Source organism: Myotis yumanensis, unplaced genomic scaffold (genome assembly GCF_028538775.1).
Source record: "Myotis yumanensis isolate MYYU_CA2020_CCGP unplaced genomic scaffold, mMyoYum1.0.hap1 SCAF_14, whole genome shotgun sequence".
NCBI classification, from domain to species: Eukaryota; Metazoa; Chordata; class Mammalia; order Chiroptera; family Vespertilionidae; genus Myotis; species Myotis yumanensis.
Window position 1 is genome coordinate 37,606,514 of NW_027223765.1, and position 12,794 is coordinate 37,619,307.

A 12,794-nucleotide genomic window follows, 5' to 3' on the forward strand; every position below is an offset into this window, starting at 1 on the left:
GTGACTGTAGACGTGGTTGTGCCATTTAAGTGTTGTTAGGTATTCATGTGTTGTTTTTTTAAACAGCTGAACTTGTCATTGCAGGATTAAGTAAGTTTTCCATAAAATGAACTAAATTGGAAAAAATCACATTTCCTCATCATTTGTCTTTATTAAGTCATACTTAACACTGATTTTTAAAGATAACATATTTCTGAAAAGAATTTTGCCCCAAAATACAAGGGTGGGCAAAAATAGATTACTAATAACCTGGGTAGAAAACCAGGTTATCCGAATGATCAACTCTCTCTTTTCCTCTTCACATTTTCTTTTTCTTTCTTTCTTTCTTTTTTTTGGGGGGGTAAGTTTTATAAACATAAGATGTTTACAGTCTCCTCTTAGTTTATATTTATGGCATGTTATTTGAAATAGTTTTCCAACATAGGGTTGTGGAAATTCCATGATTTTTTTTCTTTTTAAATAAGGTATGCACATTGATAAAATATGGGAAACACTGCATATATTTGTTTGTTTGTTTTAGCAAAAACATATATAGCACTTTGCCAATATTACTGAATCTCATCGATTCTAAGATGTTCTTTTTCTCCCCTACATTTAAACTCTCCAAAATCAGTATGAAATTCAATGCCATTTTTTCTCTACTGGTATATAACATAACAGTGCCTCCAGCATATTATATTCAAAAATATGTAGCTCATTTAATCCTCATATTGACCATTGTAGACGTACTTTTGAGGTGTGGAAACTCAGGCATTGAGATATCAGTGAACTTGTCCAAGGTTAAACAGCTCATAAGTGGTGACGTCAGTCTTCCCATTCCGGTAGTATAATTAGTCAGTTTGTACTCTAATCAAAATATAACTACAATGCCGGCAACAAACATACTGTTAATAATGTACAAATTAAAATTTGGCAATTGTTATTACATAAGTGTTATTGCTTTGCAAATTACATACTAAATTGCTTTGATTTCTGATTAATATCCCTTGACATTCTTACCAAGTACTGCCAGTATGTCATTTTAAGACTGGAAGATTGACAAGTGCATAAAGCACATTGAATCTCAGAAGTTCCAACTGGGAATTGAGTTCCTCTGAATTCATAATGTGATAGAAAATGTTCTGTCTTCATCAGTGATTAATTTATAATAACTGGGTCCATTGTCATTTTCTCATTTAGATTTTTCAGTTTGGAAAAGCAATGGAGTGCATATTACATGCAAAAGAGATTCAGAACAGCCTTCAGAAAGGTTGGAACACAAATCTTGAAGACCCACCAGAGAATTGCCAAGGGTGATAGATGTCAAAACAGAATCTATTCATGAGGACAATGGGAAAGGTGACAGTTTACTGTAAGGTCTTTGACGCTTCTTTTTTGTTAGGAACTTCTTGGCTTTACACACCTGACTGAGACAGAAGGGCAGAGTGAGAAGAAGGCAGAATCAGATGTTTTCATGTCATATAGAAATAGCCACTTGTATGAACCCTCTTGAATGTAAGAATGTGCATTGACTGCCATGATGTATTGGTCCATGGCCAGATGTGTGGTGTTTAAGGACAAAGAAAGTTTGTCTCCCACTTGGTCAGTGTGGCCTATTCCTTCCTTTTATTTTTATTTTTTAAGATATTTTTAAACAAAAACTAACAATACCAGACATATATTATTAAGACAAAAGCAGCTTGTTTCTTGAGGATATTACACATTAGCTGCAGACATTGTATATCAGTTAGCTTTTACTGTGTAACGACCCCCCCAAAACACACACACACACACACACACACACACACACCAAAAACAAAACCCTAGTGGCTTTAAAACATCTACTTATTTAGTCCATGGATCTGCAGATTGGCAATTTGGGGAAGCTTTAGCTTAGTAGTTATTCTGGTCTCAGCTGGTCTCACTTATGAGTCTGTGGTCAACTGTTAGGTTGGTCAGGTACTGGCTTATCTCAGATGGCCTCAAGGATGACAGACAGTTCATCTCTGTTCCATGTCTCTCATATTCTGGCAGGTTAGCCTGCAGTTTTCACATGGCAGCTGGGTAGGTTTCTAAGAGACTGCGTGAAAGCTTGCAAGCTTCTTTAGGCTTAGCCTCAGAACTGGCACAGCATCATTCTGCCTCATTGTTTTAGCAAAAAGCAGCCAGAATATCAGCCCATATTTAAAGGGAAGATAAATAGACTCCATCTTTTGATTGGAAGAGCTAGAAATACACATTGCTAAGAATAAAAGTATAGAAAGGGATGGAGATCAATGGCCCATTTTGCAATCTACCACAGTGAGCTGTCTAGTGAGCTGATATATATATATATATATCCTATATAATAAAAGGCTAATATGCAAATTCACTGAACGGTGGAATGACCTGTCGCTATGACACACACTGACCACCAGAGGCAGATGCTCAACGCAGGAGCTGCCCTCTGGTGGTCAGTGCACTCCCGCAGGGGGAGCACTGCTCAGCCAGAAGCCAGGCTCACAATTGGCGAGCACAGCAGTGGTGGGGGGAGCCTCTCCCACCTCCGTGGCAGCGCTAAGGATCCCTCGGGATGTCCATGAGGAGTGGGCCTAAGCCGGCAGACAGACATCCCTCAAGGGGTCCCGGATTGTGAGAGGGCACAGCCTGGGCTGAGGAACCGCCCCCCCCCCCCCCCAGTTCACGAATGTCGTGCACCAGGCCTCTAGCATTATATATATGAATTTTATTTATTTTTTCTGTTCACTCTTGGTACCATTCATGCGTTTATTCTATCAGAGCATCTACCAGTATATTGTGTGTGTGTGAGTGTGTGTGTGTGTGTGTGTGTGTGTGTGTGAAAGAGAGAGAGGGGGAGAGAGAGAGAGATTAAAGAACACAAAAACTATAGTTTTCCAAATGAGTGACCCTCTCCACAGCACCTTGCTACCTAAGAATATCTGTGATTACCTGATATCTATAAGAAATTGTATAGTTTTCAAATTCTTCTTTCAACCCACCAAACTTGTTATCAGAGTAGATATAAGGACTCCTTCTAATGTGATGGGAACTCTAGAGAAGATGAGTTCTTGACATGACAAAGGGATTGGGACACCTAAGATATGAAGAAACGTGGGATCTGTTAGTTCAGGAACATGATGTCTCAGAGAAAGCATTGTTGTCCTCAGACATAAGTTAGAGAAGGAGCAAATTGGTTTGATTTGATTTGGCCTCAAAATTCTAAGCTAATACTAAGAAGTGAAAAGTTCAAGAGTCATCCCTCAGTTCCCTTTCTCATTGGATCTGAACACCAATCTTGGTGGTTGCAAAGGAGGAAAAGTAATACTGAAGCTGGCCTCACAGTGCTTGTAGTCTGTGGGCTAGTTTCAAACAAGGAAGAAAAAAAAGGAGAAAAAAAAGTATGAGAGTCAGGCTATTGCTTCCTATGTAGAAAAAGTTATTTTAAACCATTAGGGCTTTTCAGAACTGAGAAGGGAGGTATCAGCTGGTGGTTAATGGTGATTAATAGTAAATCTGGAGTCAGATTAATGTGAGATCAAGTCCTGTCTCTTGTGCTTAATATATGTGATTTTGGACAAGTTAATTAATCTCCCTTATCTAAACTGGACTAATAAAAGTTTTTACTGTATATTATTATGATGATTCAATTATAACATTTATAAAAGTTCTCATTATAGTAGCAGGCAAGATAAATGCTCAAAACGATGAATAATTAAGAGTAAAAATGTCAATATGCCTGAAAGTGACTAAATGCCCCTGTAAACAACATGGTTGGTGAAATACCAGGCAGTAAAGAGCACTAGCACTTACACGCTTCCTGGGTAAGTTACACCTGTCTATGCTATCAGAGATTTTCTGTTGCAATTGCCCCTAGCAATTCAGTAAAAATAATCTGCTTTTTCTTCTGTCTATAAAACCACATTATTACTATTTTGGTTCAGGCCTAATTACCATGGATTGTAACCTTATTTTCTCTTGTTGGAGTAATCAATAATTCCCAGCATACAAAGATGTCTACTTCTAAACATGACTTTATCTGAAAAATCATTGTTTTAATGATCATAACAGCTCGTTTTCTTTCTCTTTGCCAACATCATTCTTCACCTGACCATTGCTTTAGGTGACTCAGGAAAATCAATTCGAAGGAGAAAATGCAATGTCCAGAGGAGGTCAGACTAATGGTGGATGGTGCCCAAAGCAATGGCTTCTGATTACCAGTCTGCTCGAGTGGGTCCTGGGTTTGGAAACAAACCACTCAGCCAATGGCTACCTTATCAGTTTGTTTGTAAATTGAGGCTATTTGAGTTATGGGCATTGCAGAGCTTTAGCTGTCCTCCTAATGTGCTTGGGAGACTTAGATGAAAGATGCTAATAGCATTACTGGGAAGCTAGGCCATTTGAGTGATCACCTGCTGATTTTTGTCAATGTATGTTAGCAATCAGGAGAACTCAGTGGGAGGGGAAAATCCATTTCCTGTGTCCAGCTACCTCGATTAGAAGAAACGCCTGTGAAAATTCCTACTTCATACCAGTCAGAAGCCAGCATAACACCATAACAATCTTTTGAATAATAGCTGCTCTTCTAAATATATATGTACTATATATTCATATTCTATATATTTTTCATGTTCTATGTGAATATATATATTCTACATCAAGCATGTCAAACTCGCGGCCCATGGGCTGCATGCCTTATTTATTTGGCCCATGTTAGCCTTTGAGTTTGACATGCTTGTTCTATATAAATATATTCTATACGCATGTATGAATATATGTAATATATAGAAAATGAGTATATATGTTTATATTCTATGTATTGTTTTATATGCCTAATTCATATAGATTAATAATAATCATATCTATATATATAAAAGTCTAAGCGACTGTTCGACCATTTGACCAGTAGCTATGATGCACATTGACCACCGGGGGCAGACGCTCCACACACAGGCATGGAAACATGGAACAGACTCATGAATCTCAGAGGGAAGGAGGGAGAAGGGAGAGCAGGAAGAGATTAACCAAATATCTTATATGCATACCAGAGGCCCGGTGCACTGATCCTTGCACCAGTGGGGTCCCTTAGCCTGGCCTGTGGGGATCAGGCTGAAACAGCAGTCTGACATCCCCCGAAGGTCCCGGATTGTGAGAGGGCACAGGCCAGGCTGAGGGAACCCACCAGTCCATGAATCCGTGCACCAGGCCTCTAAAATATACACACACACACACACACACACACACACACACACACACACACATATATATATATATATATATGGAAAATATATATATATGGAAAATATAATATATATATATGGAAACCAATTTATAAAGTGTGCTAAAAATGGCATAATTATTAGTCTTTTTTAAAATATATTTTTATTGATTTCAGAGAGGAAGGGAGAGGGAGAGAGAGATTGAAACATCAATGATGAGAGAGAATCACTGATCATTTCCTCCTGGATACCCATGACCAGAATCGAACCTGGGACCCTTCAGTCCACAGGCCAACACTCTATCCACTGAGCCAAACCGGCTAATGCTATTACATAGTCTTAAAGGTTGTTTATAAGAAGTACAACACTAAAATCAAATTGTTTCAACCACACTAGCCAAAGTCATGCATTTTCTAAGTGTAATACCTTGGCTCTAAGACTACTCACTAGCTAAGCTACACTCTAATAGCCACTAGCCATAGATATTCACTAAGCACCCAAAATATGGCTACTAGTACTTCAAATAGAGTGTAAAATGAACACTGGATTCTGTAGATTTTGTACAAATGCAAGATTGAAAATACCTCATTAACATTTTTATGTTGCTTTTGAAAGAATATTTTGAAATATTAGGTTAAATAAAATATTTATATCTCAAAAGATTCTTTTTTACTTTTTTAAAATGTGGCCACCAGAGAATTTTAAATTACATATTGGACTTGCGTTTGTGACTTTTCTTTCTATTACGTAGTGCTGAGCTAGGGTTTCATTACTCAGAAGGAAGTCCTCAGACCAGAGGTATCAGCACCCCCTGGGATCTTATTAGAAATGCAGAACTTCAGGCATTGGCCCAGACCTTTTGAATTAGAATCTTTATTTTAACAAGACTCCCAGTTAATTCATCGCATATTAACATTTGAGAATCATTGGGTCAGACTGCAGTGGAGCTGGAATAATTGATTCGGAGGAAAGGGCATCTTGAGAGTTCTTAGTACCCATGTTTCATCTGTAATGTCATTCTGACTTCAAGGTTCTTTTTTTTTAAATCTTTTTAAAATTGATTTTAGATCGAGGAAGGGAGAGAGAGAATAATAGAGAAATGTGGATGTGAGAGAGAAACATGGATCCTGCATGCGACCCAATGGGGGATCGAACCCAAAATCTGGATATATGCCCTGACAGATAATCAAACCTACCACTTTTCACCCAATTTAGCCACACTGATCAAGACCTGACTTCCAGTTTCTTTGGTGTGTACAGACTGTCATTGTCCACTTAGATCCTCCATCACACCCTGTCGGTGATTTTATGGTGGAAATTAATGGGAAGAATGTAACTCAAGTAGCAGAAAATTTACCTTATGGTCAACTTTTTAAGAGTAGGTTTTTGGAAAGCAGAATATTTCTGTAGCTCATTTTGACTTGCTTTTTGTGAATGGTGCTGCATGATGATGGGACATTGGAAATCCAGGAACCATGTTCTATTTTCACCCAAATATATCTTACCACCAAACCTCATCCTCCTTTGTAGGTCCTCCAAATGCCTTTTCTTGTGACACAGCAAGAACTCCACTTCCACTGGCAACAATAGATTGAAGTTGAACTCACTCTCTACCCCCCCTTTTTTTCTCCCCAGGGATTAGCTGATATCGCAGGTCTCAAAGCCCCAATTCTCTAACCATCCCCATCTAGAGATGCTCATTAGCTTAAACTATCCAGAGACCCACCACAAGATACCTTATTAACATAAGGTCAGGTGTGGGCCCGCCATGAGTAACAAAGATCACTCGGGAAGTCCCATGGCATTCGGGGTACCCTTGCAAGAACTGGGAATAAAAGTCAGTTAGTCGCTTATGACACAGGAATCTCTCCATCCCCAGTGCCTATAACGGTGCCTGGCAGAGAGTGGGTGCTCTTTAAATATTTGGATAAATGAGTTCTCGGTGTCTAGCATAGATCTGGCATTGAGAGCTTAATAAAATTTTTGTTGGTAGAATGATTATGCTTTGAACTCTTTAGTTCAACATACTGTCTCAGTTTGGCTAGAGATTCAACCTTCTTAGCAAGTAGCTTTCTACTGCGTAAGGTATTGCTAAACAGAATTAATTACAGTAATGGAGGTGAAGTGCATAAATCTTTTAGTACTTCGAAGGCCAGTGCCATGTTAATGGAGGGAAATCGGCCCTGTAAAATGACTGCACAATGGTATTTGAGGCCTTATTCTCTTGTAATTAATTAGTTACAGTTTACACTCATTACACACTTCCAGGGAGGGAAAAAAACAACAATTATTAATACTTCAAGAAAACTCCCATGGATTAACTTGTTTTTTTGATGATTATTTTGTTGCCCTCAAAAAGAACACTACTCTGTCAAGAAATGCTTGTTAAATACTTCTTTGATTTGTAAATTGTTGGTTGGAATAGCAAAAATGTTACTTCTGTTTCTCAGAAGCAGTGGGGTGGGGGTGGGGGATAAAACAGAAGTTTTTAGTTTAAGATTAAATCAGGCATGAGATTGAATTGGGGGCCTAATGTAGGTGCAGGATCCTCAATGATTTCTGTGACAGTGAAAGGAGTTGGCAGAAAATGAGAAGCAAGGAGAGGACTGGCCACACAAAGTCAAAGGTTTGTGGTTTGGGGGAAAACCTTCCATGTTTGTGAGTTTAGGACAAACCTATTAGGAAGTTCATGGAAATCTACAATCCCGTTCTAGTATCCGTTAGCTAAGTGATCAGGGGTGAGCTACCTAACCTCCTCACATCAGTTTCCTCATTTAAAAATGGGAGAAGAATTCCTATCTGAAGATTGCATCTACCCACCAGGGTTGTTGTGATGGCTAAGCAGGGCTGGGCACACGATGCCTATAAAGTGTGTGGCACTGAGCCACAGCTGCATAAATGTCAATGTCTGCTTTTTAATAATGCTTTGTTTTTGTTTTTTTAACATATTTTTATTGATTTTAGAGAGGAAGGGAGAAGGATAGAGAGAGATAGAAACATCAATGATGAGAGAGAATCATCGATCAGCTGCCTCCTGCACGCCCTCAACTGGGGATCAAGCCCGCAACCCAGGCATGTGCCCTTGGCCGACGCTCTAGCCACTGAGCCAAACCGGCCAGGGCTCAATGTCTGCTTTTTAAGCTGCAAGTTTTCTCATGTCACATTCTTTACACTTGAGGGATGTGAACAGGCCAACAGTTCTCTGGAAAATTTGTGGTTCCAGAGTTTCCATGGAAGGACCTGCTTTTTTCCAGGTGGTCTTTAGATAAGTCAGACACTTCCTAGCACCCTCTTTGCCTCTGTTGTGGGAGTGTTTCTGATACATGTTTGTTTCTGCTCATCAGTGTTCACATATGAGAGACTCCCCACTTTTCCTTGTATCTGTGGTCTGTAGTTCAGGTTAAAGGAAGAGCAGGCCAGGAACCACTGTCCGCTGTGGCTTGTTTATATGAAATATTACGGCCTTACCTTGTCCTCTTGCTTTCATAAATGACCTTCCTTCTTTTCCTTCTACACGGACCAGAGCTAAGTTCTAGGACTTTGGAGTAAGGAAGGTGTTGATTTCCTGGTGGCCACAGACATGGGGCAAATTTCTTAACCTCTCTGAGTCTGAGTGTCCCTGCTGATAGGTGGGGATGATCATTCTTGCCTTTCCTGGAACAGGAATGAATGAGGCTCTTATGCAGGGTGGTCAGCCTGGTCCTCAGCTTGGAAAAGGCCTCTTCCTTACCTGCTCTCCTATCAAAGGAATGCACATTTTGGCTTGGACATTGGTGACTTTCCAAATACTAATAGTTGTTGGCAATAGGTATATATGGATTGGTTAAACAATTCTCTCTACATTGATATGTGTTTTTAAGTTCCCATTAAAAATAATCTAGTGAGGCCTCCAATCTGAATCTTCAGGGAAGGTGTGAAATGGGCCAGGGTCCAGCCTCAGAAGGTTTCTGGGTGCTGATGCTGGCTTTAGCCTGACTCATAATATTCTGGGATACTGTCCTATCTGCTTCTAGTAACCTTCACTTTATTGGGAGAGGAATCCTACTAGCAAGAGGAGAACATCCCTCCACCACTACCCCACAATGACATTTGACTATTGAAGGAATTTGTAGGACATGAGGTAGGAAACATGAGAGCTAAGCTTCAAAGTGGTACCTGTGTGTATGAAAATGGTAGAAACCCAGTTCTCCTTGGGTTGTCAGGTTGGAATGAATATATTAGGTGGATCCACTGACCTGGGTCTCCTTAAATCCCTCTCTGGCTATTGATCATAGTGGTCACTAGGGACTAAGGGGGCCAAGGGGGTAAAGAAATTACTCGGATTCTAGTAAGAACCAGCTCCTAGTTGCTTTTCTTCACAAACGTCTCACAATGTTTCTAGATAATTTCTGGGGTGTTAGTTTGTGTTTTCTCTCCCTGAAGATCCCATTCTTTGTAGACCTTTTATTCAATTGCTTTTGCTTCAAGGGAGGTTATGGTACTGAAACAATACATGCGACTCTTTTCTCATTGAGACTTTTTCCCCCCTAAGAACTAGTTCTTGAAAAGATTATCTATGACCCAGAGAGATGCTGCTAGACTAAAAGAGGAAATGCCCACAGAGAAGAGAGATAGGGCTGTACAGAGCCCCTGGGCGGTGGGGAGCTGGAACTTGATCCTTGATGTTTTCCTGGGGAGACAAGTCTCCACAGGAAAGGAAATTTGAAATAAACAGAAAAGAGTACTAAGTGATTTCAGTGGAAAACTATGCATACAACTTTCCAGGTTAAATGATTTTCCCCTTTTATTGCCTTTGAGCTATTATGCAACCCAACAAATTGTAACTAATGGTAATGCAAAATAATTATTGTCTATATACATGCAAATAAATTCTGTCCAGTGGGGGATCAATTGATTTCTCTCCACACCCCTTGCATCTATTTATAGATTCACTTTAATATTCCTTTACTCCCTATAAATGTATGCTTCTTTGGCTTCTCCTTCAAACTTGTAATATATTACCACTCTCCTCATTAATAATAGATTAAATAACATATTTAACATGCCTTCATTTTATATCTGTTTAAAATGTAGAGCCATGATTCTTCTACTTTTTTGAAATTTTTCACTTAACAACAGATTGGGGACATGATGCATCTAGTGAGTGGGTTTGGGGATGCTAGCAAGCTCACCTAAACCACTTGAGCCACTGAATTGTCATTTTTTTTTTTTGGTAAATATCTAATTGCCCCCAATAATTAAATGCAGGGGGTAGCCAGCCTCCTCCCTCACAATCTGGTTGCCAGGCAGCATGGTTTAGTGACAGCCTGTCCCAGAGAGAATGAGATGCTTGTATAGTGTCTGCAAACAGACACAAGAAGGAATAGCCAATTTCTGAAGGCTCAGTGAAGTACCACTTGGTCAAGCACTTGGAAGCAGATATTCTCCTGGCTGAATCAGCTGGCCTTCTGGTTAGATTAGGAGAAAAGAGTTCTCTGTGCAAGAGGAGGGATGCAGGGCCAAGGAGATCATTCTAACCTAGGAAGGTGCTCCGAAGTGTAAACCTATTGGCTCGCCAAGTCTTTAAATGTTGTTCATCGAGGGCAGAAGTCCAGGTTCAGTCTTTCTAGTCACCCATGTAGTTACCACTATTCATATCCCAAAGAACAGTTCATGCTGCCACCCCTTATGCTACTTAGCTACTAGACAAACCCTCTGTGACCAATTTAGATAAAGATATTTGAAAAACTTTTCATCAAGATCCTTGGAGTGTGACTTCCCCATTAGGTCTTTCATGGGTTGAGGTCAGTCTCTAAAGTGTTAACTGGCCCATATATGCTTCACGCATTTTATTAGTGAGAGAAGTTTGAGAAGGATATGTGAACAGAGGATTGATATTACCCTTGTATTATAGGACAGTGCTTGTGCTGCATTATTGACTAGTAAAGGCCCGGTACACGAAATTTGTGCACTGGGGGGGGTGGGGGGGGGGGGTGGCGCGGGCGTCCCTCAGCCCAGCCTGTGCCCTCTTGCAGTCTGGAAACCCTCGGGGGATGTCAGCCTACTGGGGATTGGGCCTAAGCCAGCAGTCAGACATCCCTCTCACAGTCTGGGACCCCTTGCTCCTTACCACCCCTATAGCGGAGGCAGGAGAGGCTCCTGCCACCACCACTGTGCTCCCCAGCCAAGAGCCTGGCTTCTGGCTGAGCAGCGCTCCCCCTGTGGGAGTGCACTGACCACCAGGGGACAGCTCCTGCATTGAGCACCACCCCCTGGTGGTCAGTGCACATCATAGCGACCAGTCGTTCAACCATTTGGTCGATTTGCATATTAGGGTTTTATTATACTAGTGTAGGATGTGAGTCTACTAAGGATATTAATAAAATACGGAATCTGACCCAGCATTCCTGGGTGGGGCTGATAATCTGCAATTCTAACAAACTTTCAGGTGCTGCTGATATCAGCTACTGGTCCCTGGATCACACTTTTTGTAGCAAGGGTTTATTTAAAACAAGGGTCTTCAAATTTTCTGGTAAAGGCCAAAATTGTAAATATTTTCAGTTTTGTAGATTATAAGATCTTGATTCTGCCATTATAGTATGAAAGCAACCATCTACAATATGAAAATGAATGATGTGGCTGTGTCCCAGTAAAACTTTACTTAAAAGAAATACTAGACAAACATTTGGATTAGACCCACAGGCCATTGTTTGCCAATCCCTGGTTTGAAAATATCATTCCTCCAGTAGAGTGTGGAGGGATTAAAAGGATGGAGAGGAGACTAGAGACCGGTAGCCCGTGAAGTAGAAATTTCAATGAACCCTAATAAATGCTTAGACAAAGGCTAGGGATGGGGAATCAAAAGTAAAAGTAGGATTGATAGGACTTGATAAGGATAGAGAAAATATGCAGAGCTGACATCTATATTGGATGGGCTTTTGATTCCTCAAGTAATAAAGTAAACCTTGACTTTAAAATATATATATATAGCCGAAGCCAGTTTGGCTCAGTGGATGGAGCATCGGCCTGCGGACTGAAGGGTCCCGGGTTCGATTCCGGTCAAGGGCATGTGCCTGGGTTGCGGGCACATCCCCGGTGGGGGATGTGCAGGAGGCAGCTGATCAATGTCTCTCACATCGATGTTTCTGGCTCTCTGTCTCTCTCCCTTCCTCTCTGTAAAAAATCAATAAAATATATATTTAAAAAAACAATATATATATATATATACATATATATATATATATGTATATATATATATATTTTATTGATTTTAGAGAGGAAGGGAAAGGAAGAGAGAGATAGAAACATCAATGATGAGAGAGAATTACTGGTCAGCTGCCTTCTGCATGTTCCACACTGGGGATTGCCTGCAACCCAGGCTTGTGCCCTGACTGAAATTGAACATGACCTGCTGGTTCATAGGTCAACACTCAACCACTGAGCCATGCTGGCTGGACTAATCCGTGACTTTTAATGGGCATATTAGGAAGAATTAGGTTTTAATCTGTTGTTTTGGGGATATAACAGCTTTTGTTACTGACATTATTCAGGATTTAGACAGCTCTGTGTTCCCATTAATGATGCCAAATTACAAAAATGTTATATGAGGTTTTAGTTTTG

At 40.3% G+C, this 12,794-nt stretch overlaps 1 non-coding gene across 1 annotated transcript; it reads left to right on the forward strand.

Moving 5' to 3' along the window:
- The first annotated feature begins 3,235 nt into the window (after positions 1-3,235).
- On the forward strand, positions 3,236-3,354 carry LOC138992865 (small nucleolar RNA SNORA61). The gene has a single exon (XR_011468189.1). It is a non-coding gene; the product is annotated as a small nucleolar RNA SNORA61 (small nucleolar RNA).
- Positions 3,355-12,794: the final 9,440 nt, after the last annotated feature.